Raw genomic sequence first — 9,296 nt, forward strand, 5'->3', positions numbered from 1 at the left:
AGATGGAAGTATGTAACAGTAGTAATGGACTGTGTCTCTGTTTTGAATTAAGTTGAAATCCTTTTTGACTTCAAAATTCAGCCTAGCTTTTTTTTGTTTTGTTTTTTATCCCCAAAGTGGACTCTTGTGTAGGTGGAACCTTTCTTTTTTTATCCCCTTGCTGTCAGATGCAAAAATTATGTGGTTATTTTCCTCTTTGTAAAGGTCTGTGATATTTTATATCCCCACTTGCTCCAACAGCAGTCAACCTGTGCAGAATGGTTACAGGAGCAGTTAATGAGCTGCACTGAGTTTGGACTTGGAGTTTACCTGTTTATTAGAATCATTGCCAACTCTTGAGGCTGAGTCCCTTCTCCTCTTGGGCTAGCAGGTTCCAGTGTAAATTACCACTGAATTGGTGAGTTGCTAGCCCTAAACAGTTTTTTCCTTATCTTTCATGAAACTGACAAGCCAGGAACAAATTTCATCAAGCTGACCTCACAGAAATCTTTATTGCATACTCCTTTACCGTGAGTATTACTATGCACCTTAAAATTTTAGTGTGGTTTCTTTTTCTAACTTCAGAAAAAAAGAAATAATTAAACATGGAAGATGCATTCCACACTGCTCTTGAAAATACAGCTTTTGCTTTCTAATGAGTTACTTAATACATTGTGCAGTGAAGTTTCCATCCTTCCCCTTGAAATTGCACACAAACTCATTATTTTTAGTTTTGCTTAACAGATTGGTAACTTGAAGCCATTTGAGAATGGAGGAGGGCTGAACTTTTGTAGAAATTTCAAACAGCTCTGCACTGAATCATCAGTCCCAAGAGCACAGACATTCCATAGAAATGTCACAGTCTTTCTGGCATGTTAGTGAGGAAGCAGCAATGTGTTTTCAGTCTTGTTGATTTTAGAGTTCTTGCTCTGCTTCCCATAAAGATTCTTAGCATTCAATAATAGAGCAGTTTAAGCAAACCCAAAATCAAGATAAGGATACAGTCCAGACTTGGCCTATTTCAGTCATGAAGTAGGAGGGGAACCTTGCTTCTAGTGATGTGTTCGTACTATGTGTTATTACAATCACACTTTCTTCCTCAGCTTTTACACTCAAGATGAAGAAAGCCCTGTAAGTCTATCACTATTCTAAACACTATGAGACTTTTCCTATCGGATGATTGTGAATTTTAGCTTACTATATACTTAAGCATTGGTTTATCTTTCAATACTCTGAAGTAAATATTGCCTTCAAATTTTCTTTGAAGCAAGACTTGTGCTTTATTTCGGAATTTTTGTTACAGATAAACCTTGAGAAATAAAAGGTAAATAATATATGTTCAGGAACAATAACTTACTGAAGAGGTAGGGCATGAGACTAGGTAGTTAAAATGTCTGCAACATTTTTTTTCAAAGGATTTAATGTTTATTGAATGCAATGCAAAAAACTCCTGTTCATGTACCACTGAAGTTGAATATCTAAAAATGAAAGTCAACAAGTGCAAATGGGAACTTTACGGAGAGTGCAATATAGGCACATTGCATTTCCTCCTGCTTAAAAAGTGCAAGAGCTTGGCCCTTTAACCATGGAAGAAACTGAAGCTGTGTTAAAAGATAATGAACGCTAATAGAAGAGACATTCTAGTTACCTGTTTTCCGGGTAACTTGCTATGTAGGAATTTTAAAAAGTGCAGATCTGCTCTGTTTTTATTTATGGCATACTAGAAGATAGACAAACTGATATCAAATGTAAGATGGAACAAGACCCAACAGTAAAAGAAGTTTTTTTTCCCATTTCTTTTCATGCATACTAGGAAAAGGGTCCCTTTTGTTAGTAATTAGGTCTTGCAATTTACTTTATTTTTATTACATTATAAAATGTTTAAGTTCCTCTTTACATTGACACTTAGTGTGGGCTTTAGCTCTTTGAACATAAGTAACTATAACAATCTCTTTCTACTAAAAAAATACCTGTTTATTTGGTGTTTTGATTGTGTGTCAACAGCAAAATTAATTTGGAATTCTCAGGGCAAATGTAATCAAACCGTTTATCCATTTATGCATACTGTGATTTGCACATATAATATGAAATTTTTAACTGCAAGATCATATTAATGTAATTAAACAGTGGATAATATAATAAATCTTCTATGCTACTGAAAAGTATAGACATGAACTCTTTCTATACATCTTAAAAGCTCAGCAGTAGGCAACAATAGCCACACGATTATATATTGGACACAGATGTTGCATCTGTTCTTTTCTGAAGGTTGCCCAAAGCACTTACCAGATTGATTTAAAAGTCATGTGCTAGCAAAGAGTAATATGTTGCTATCTGAAGAGACAAAGTTTCTATGTCAATACCTTAGAATTCATTTCATCTGACCATAATGAATGAAGAGTGAAACGTACCTGGTTAGCAAGAAACAGCTTTTGGGATTGTTTAGTAAGTAAATTTTTTATAAAATAAAATACCTGAAGAATTTAGAATGTGATAGAATCAGGAGATAATCATTACCTCTGGAAACCAGCAATAACATTTAGAACTGCTGCAGGTTCAAATCTAACTCGAAGAAGCTGTGCTTGAAAGTAGTTACTACCTGGGGTTTCAATCTGAAAAGTGAGCTCGTGCTAACTGACCCAGTATTTACATTGCCAAGTGCAAATATGCAAAGACAGATATATTTAAAAGATGTGCAAGAAAAAACAGAAAACAAATGTCAGTTAAATGTCACATATGATTAAATGTATGATCACATATATAACTGAATTGGTGAAAACATTGCTAAAGGTAGTTTTATATTTTCCTAAAAGACAGAAAAGCCTTTCCATTACCCATGAATCTGTGGCATTGTTTTTATTAATTGTATTCTTGTACTTCATTTTTTCTTTTATACAGATAACATGAATCTTCAGTAGGCAAAACTTTGCCAATCTGAAAATAGCAGTATAGAAATATAGGCATTTAATGAGATCTGTTTCCTCAGATAATACTGAGATTCTTTGCTAATACCATGATGTAGTTGTCATGGTTACAAAAGGACCAGCTATTAAAGTATCAGAAAGATGAAAATGGAGAAAATCAATGTCCAAACAGAGAAGAACGCAGAGCAGATAAATGATTTGGAGATCGGGAAAAAATAAAGGGAATGGGGACAGTAGCTAGGGAGTTCAACAGGAAATCAGAGGAAAGAAAGTTCAAAGGTGGATAATCAGAGATGTATGATCCAGAAGCAGACCTTGAGGGAACTTGATGTGCTTATGTTTGTAATTAATGAAAAGCCTTCTAAGAGAAGTCCGGAAACAATATTCCCTAGCAAAAGTCCGTTTTGGCTTATTCTCTTTGAAGCTTTGCACGTTATATCTTAGGAGAGAATGAACTGTGGAAGAGCAAGTTATGTTCTGATGCTGAAGTATGGACAATGAATTTTTCCCCCAAGACGATACAGCTAGTGGCATAGGTGAAAAATAGAGCTAAGTATATGATGTTGGACGTGAGATTCGCATAGAGCATTCCCCGCTGTGTGCGCTCTCCTGTTGTTGATGTTTTGGCCAAGTTCCATTTGAAAGATGTAGATCTCCAAGATGGAACCTCTATGTTCTCTGCCCTAATTTTGAGGTGGCAAAGATTTAAATGGCCTTTATTTTTTAAGTTGGTGAAAGCTAATTGAACCTTTTGTTCTGATGAAAAGAGTGTCTGAGATAATAAAGTGAGCCTGATAGCTGGATGTGAATTAATCACAGTGATTCCCTGAGCAAGTGGGTTGGGATCTTCAATTAATTCCTGCAGCAAGATGGGAAATCAAGTTTCCATGGATACTGAGCCAGCAGCAGCACTGACACTCACAGCAATTGCAAGCTTAGTTTCCCTAAAGCTTGCTTCCTAAGGAGGATTCCCCACCCCCCGCCCTGGCCCCCCATGCTCTGTATTCTGTATTTTCAAATAAAAACAGACAGATGGACATTTGAGGAGTATTTAGAGACAAAAAATACTGTCCCCTTACCTAGAAAATTGTGTACAAGAAATGCAAGTGATTTGCATAATTTTAATCCTCAATTAAGAATAAACCAAAAAATGTTTAAACTAGGGGAGGAGAAAGGCTGTAGCCTATTGAGCTTTTGACAGTCACTGAGGATGACAGCAAGGCTTCTGTAAGGACAGATTTATAACCAAGGACACAGTAAGGGCAGAGTACCTATTCTAGTGCAGGGTTGTAGGTGGTTTCAACATAGCTGTTCACCCAAATGATTGCAGCAATGTGCATATTAGCACTCATGATAGAAAACTGGAAGAAAAAGTGTCCTGTTAAAAATACAATATAGAAACCCCAAATTATAGTTCTTACTCAGAAGCTCACTGCCAGTCATAGTATAGGTGGTGTACTCGCATTAAAAACACGTAAGAAAAGTGAGAGGAAGAAAGATATTAGGCAATTATATGCATTTTAAAATCCCTTTTGATTTAAAGTAGTATCTAGCACTGTATTGTTATTTGCCATAGGAAACAAATTTGAGGAAATTCACCACCTTACTTTTTTTTTAATGAAATGTTAATCTAATGTCAGAAGACTTGCTTAGCTTCACGACACTGAGTCTGCCTGGCATCTTAAATAACTTTTCACCTCTAAAGATACACACACATATGGTAGATGGCATCAGTGATTTTTGTTCTGAAGCACAGTATGAACGTGTGAAATTATTACTACTAAAGGAGGAAAATGAGTCCCTGTGTAACAGTAGCAGTGAGATCCCAGCACTGGCAGAGGCATTTGTTGAATGCTTGTAATTTTTACCTGCTTTGCCTTTCTTCTACTACTTTCTTACCTTTCTAATACTTCCTATATATTAATTCTGCAGGGACAAAGAGGCAGCCTTATATATGGTGAATTGTCTTACTCATCCTGATACCGTAGGAGCCCTAATACAATTTGTCACAGGTCTAACTGCAAACTGAGGTAAGCACCGTCTCTTGGCAACTGCAAGCAAATTACCTGAACTGGAGGATGGAGGTTCACCAGAGCAGAGGTGCTTTTTGGCATCAGAGGAAATATTTCAATACCTCAAGTACTGTCCTAGCTCTTGAAGTCTATTAATCCATATATCCCAAATGAACTATTTTTAAAGGGTTTGTTTAAATCAGAGCATGCAAGCCTGAGAGGAAAGCCCTCAGCTGCTTTAGATTTTTCTGAGAAAAATTGATGATGTCATCTTTCTGCTCATCTATAATGTCTGAGATTGAGATGAAAAACAAGCAAGCAACGCAATTCTGACACAATCCATGCTCTATTAATTTTTGTAGAGCATGGCCAGCTCTTGAGTACCAGGGGAGAGTTCCCTCTCGCGGATAAACAGCACCGTCATGGCCAGTGGGAGCAGCGCGGTTCAGGCCTGCATACGGAACAGAGACTCACGTACCAGAATGGGGAAAGAATTTTGCAGCAAACACAGGGCCGTCCAATCTCAGTCATTAGAGCAGAGCCACGCGTTCAAAAATTGCTGATAAATATCTGGTTTTTGACTCCTCATAGGATTGAAAAGGCTGCCTAAATTTAAGTATTTTCTCATTTATGAGTGCATTTGTAGCCGTTCCCTCTATGCCCTAAAAGTGATAGACTTTTATTGTAATGAATACAAGTGTACAGAAAGAAAAAATTAATTATAAATACATTTAATATATCTGTAGAGTGTCCTACAGTACAATGTATAAAAATGTCACAGTTTTTAAAATCATATGGCTTGGTTCTGGAGTGGAGGGTGAGAGGGAAGAAACAATTCTGCAGCATTTCTTTTAAAAGCTGCAATACCCCCTCTTTTCTAATTATTCAGTCTTATAGGATAATACAACATAAAAAGTAGAGAATTATAGAATTGAGGAATCAGAAATATTTTTCAAGGGATAGCTACACAAGCTTCTTTTATGGTCTGGAGTATTAAAAACAGTACCCAGGGAAAACAGAGAAGATAATAGAATGAGGTAATTGGAGGTTCAGGATAAAGACAGTTGAGGTGTGTGTATGTGAACCATTAGTAAGAGACCTAGAGAAATTATGATTGCTGCTGTAATCATTACATATCCAAGCAAAACCAACATTTGTGAAAGAACGTGACTCAATTTTGCCAAAAGTCAATGGACATTCCAGACATAAGAAAACTATGTTTGTGGATAAAGTGAAAAGTGCATCTAATTGGGACAAAATTAATGTTAGAACACCAAGCAAATTACAAAGACAAAGTTGGCTAACGTTTCTTGCTTTCAGAGCTGAACTTAGTTAATTCAGTGTCAACAGTAACAGTGACCACTTTACTTTTCATCACAGTACAAATGGGAAAGACCTGGCAGCAAGCCCATCATGAAAGCAGCAGTTAATGAAAAGTAACCGAGAGATAAAGCTGTAATCGTTTGGAAACATATTTCATAAAGGCACAGTGATGCTTTTATTGGCACAACAGCACAACAGATCAGTTTGAATGAGAAAAACAGTGAAAAATTAAACAGTGTAAGTTATGCTAAAACGGAATATAAAATAATCAGTACCAGCCTCTGCTAAGAAAGCAAGCAAAACAAAACCGAAAATTCATCTCAGGTAATTTTTAACTTTTTCTTGGAGCCCCATTCTTTCTTCTCGTTCCCTGACCCCATAGCATTCTGCACTCTGTGCATTTGGAGTCACTGAAATGCATTGAGAGACAACAAATACAGTCGGTAATAATGGACTTTCAGGGAGACACAGTGTATCACACATGTTTATTTGTTAGACAATCACAGCAAAAAGTGTTCAACTTTCAAATAAAATTGTGACTGATCAGTGCCAGGGTCTTATATTTTCTGTGCTTTCACTAGGAGCATTAAGGGAAATGTTACAAATTTATTAAAATGCTGCCATTTTGGAAAGACATTTTGAATACTGATCTATAGTAGCAATTTCTTTGGACATTCAAATCATACTACCTAGAAGAAACCTCAAACGTTTGTCTGGATGAACTAAAGAGATCTTGGGTCTCACTAGGAAAAATACATGTAAATCCATTCCTTTAATCTAATTCCTACATACCTAATGTTGTATTCAGAAAAAGAAAATGGAACACAGTAGAGGAGTTTGGGAGACTCATAACAACAGGCAATTTCCTAGCTCGGTGCGCAGTTTGTAAGTCATCTACTGCCTCTCCAGTACTTCTCTGAAGTCAGCAAGCCTTGCCAGAATGGTGCAATGTTTCAAAACAGTCTTTATCACTATAACTTATGTGCAGCTCAAGCTAGTTGCACTGCTCTGTCTACAGCTCTAAAGCAGGTCTCTTATTTTCTCTTATGTGAGTTGATAAATTAGAATTACATTGATAATGAAGGTAGTTGAAAAAAAACATAGGAATAGATTTTCCCATCTGTGATTTCACATTTTGAAAAAAACCCTGAATTTGTCTGAATTATGCACTTCACTATCCTTACGGAATATTGGGCCTAACATACAGAGTGTATGAATGTAATTCTCTGGGAATCAGGCACCCCTTTCTGATCTTGAAGAAGAATAGAATAAAGAAAAGAGGGAAAGGAAGACACAGTGTCAGTAATATGTTCAGAAACCAAAACAAGGTACGGTGTTTGTAGAAAAAGTTCTGCTACTTACTCTTTTTTAACAGGGCTCCAAACTGTGGCATGCTGATGAATATCAACTAGTTGTAATCATTATGTATGGGACCTCATAAAACCTGCAGCAGGTATCTCTTAAAAAAGGAAAAGCTCCAAATAACATTTTCAAAGTAGAGGTTTGGCCTGGTGAACTGAAAACTGGTGTGATTTCTCTCCATAGAGAGTAAGTACAAAAAACCAGATGTGTATTAGCTGCCATTGAGTAATAGGAGCTGCAGATAAGCAGGAGCTTTCTACGTTTTTCCCGGAGGCATTGTGTTGCTACGGCCCATGACTGATTTTAAGGTGGAAATGCATCACCAGTAGGAGGCACTGCACACACAGGGTTACTGACAAGGTACGGTCCTATATATATAGCAACTCAGTTAAAAACCGGACACATGGCGAAAGTCTAGATATCCTATAAAAGTGGGCAGGCAGCACCCTGCCGTTGCTCGCAACATGAATATAAATCACAAGGGCGGTAGAACCTAGCGATTTATATAGGTGCCTTCCCACGGCAGAAGAGGACTGCCTGGTATAAACCAATGAGCGGCCCGGCTCGGCGCCAGAATCTCCGCGGAGAAAAGCCAGCTCTGCAACTGACCGCGAGCGGCGCTGCGGCACCTGCCCCGAGGCGGGCGGTGCCCCGAGCGAGCGGGGCCAGACCAGAAGAGGAACCAAGGCGCCTGCCGTTACACTCTGTCTCTGCGGCAGAGGCAGGGCCGTCCCCGGCAGAATCGGGAGCCGCAGACGGCGGCGAGCCGGCCCCCCGGCAAGTCCCGCGTCGCAGCCGACCATGCGACGACCCTGCGCCGCGGAGCTTCCAGCTCGATCGCCGGCTTCGGGCCCACCGGAGCACTGGGCTGCAGCCGCAGCTCCAGCCCCGCCCCCGGAGCCCCGCACACTGCGGGGAAGCCCTCGCCGCGACGAGCGCGCACGCGCACTGCGGCCGCACTGCGTCGCCGGTGTCGCCTGGCCCGGTGCCAGGGGAGCCCCGCGCGCCGGCGGTGGGGCTGCCCGGGCGGGGCGGGGCGGCGGCCGCGTCGAGCGACTATTTATAGCGCGGGAAGCGTCCACCGGCCCGGGGAGCGCTCTTCCGCGGCTCCTCGGCGTGCGTGATGCGTCGAGCGGAGGGCCGAGGGTTCCGTGAGGAGCCGGTGCAGGGTGCAGCCAACGCTTGCGGGGAGGGCAGGAAAGAGGTGTAGCCGTGTCAAGGGACAATCCTAAGGCCGCGAGAGCAAAGTACCGAGCGCTGTCACTTTTCATCGCGCTGAAGCCAGTGGTGGCTGCGGCCATGTCGTACCTGGGGCTCTGTGTTTATCAGCGCCCCGTTCTCCGCTACGTGAAGGAAGCGGACTGAGCCTGGGTCTGCCCCGGTCTGGCGCTACGGGCAGACCTCCACCGCTGTCGTCGGGAGCGGGCGGAGCAGGGCGATCCCGGCAGGCGCTGGAATCCCGGAGATTCCCCTTTTCCGGGAGCGGGCAGCTCCTGCCTTGGGCGCGCTGCCAACACCCAGAAAACTCCACATTGAGGCTGCCGAGGGCGCGGCGCCGCTGACCGTGAGCCGCCGGGCGCTTGGCTCCTCCGCGGGGGCGGAGGGGAGGCGAGTAGTGCGAGCTGAGCTGGGGTTGGGGGCGAGCGGGAGCTCTGTCCGCGAAACCACGGCGGCGACCCCCGGGTCTGTGGGGTGT

This window comes from Lichenostomus cassidix, chromosome 13 (genome assembly GCF_008360975.1).
Source record: "Lichenostomus cassidix isolate B80296 chromosome 13, HeHo_3.0, whole genome shotgun sequence".
Taxonomy (NCBI): Eukaryota; Metazoa; Chordata; class Aves; order Passeriformes; family Meliphagidae; genus Lichenostomus; species Lichenostomus cassidix.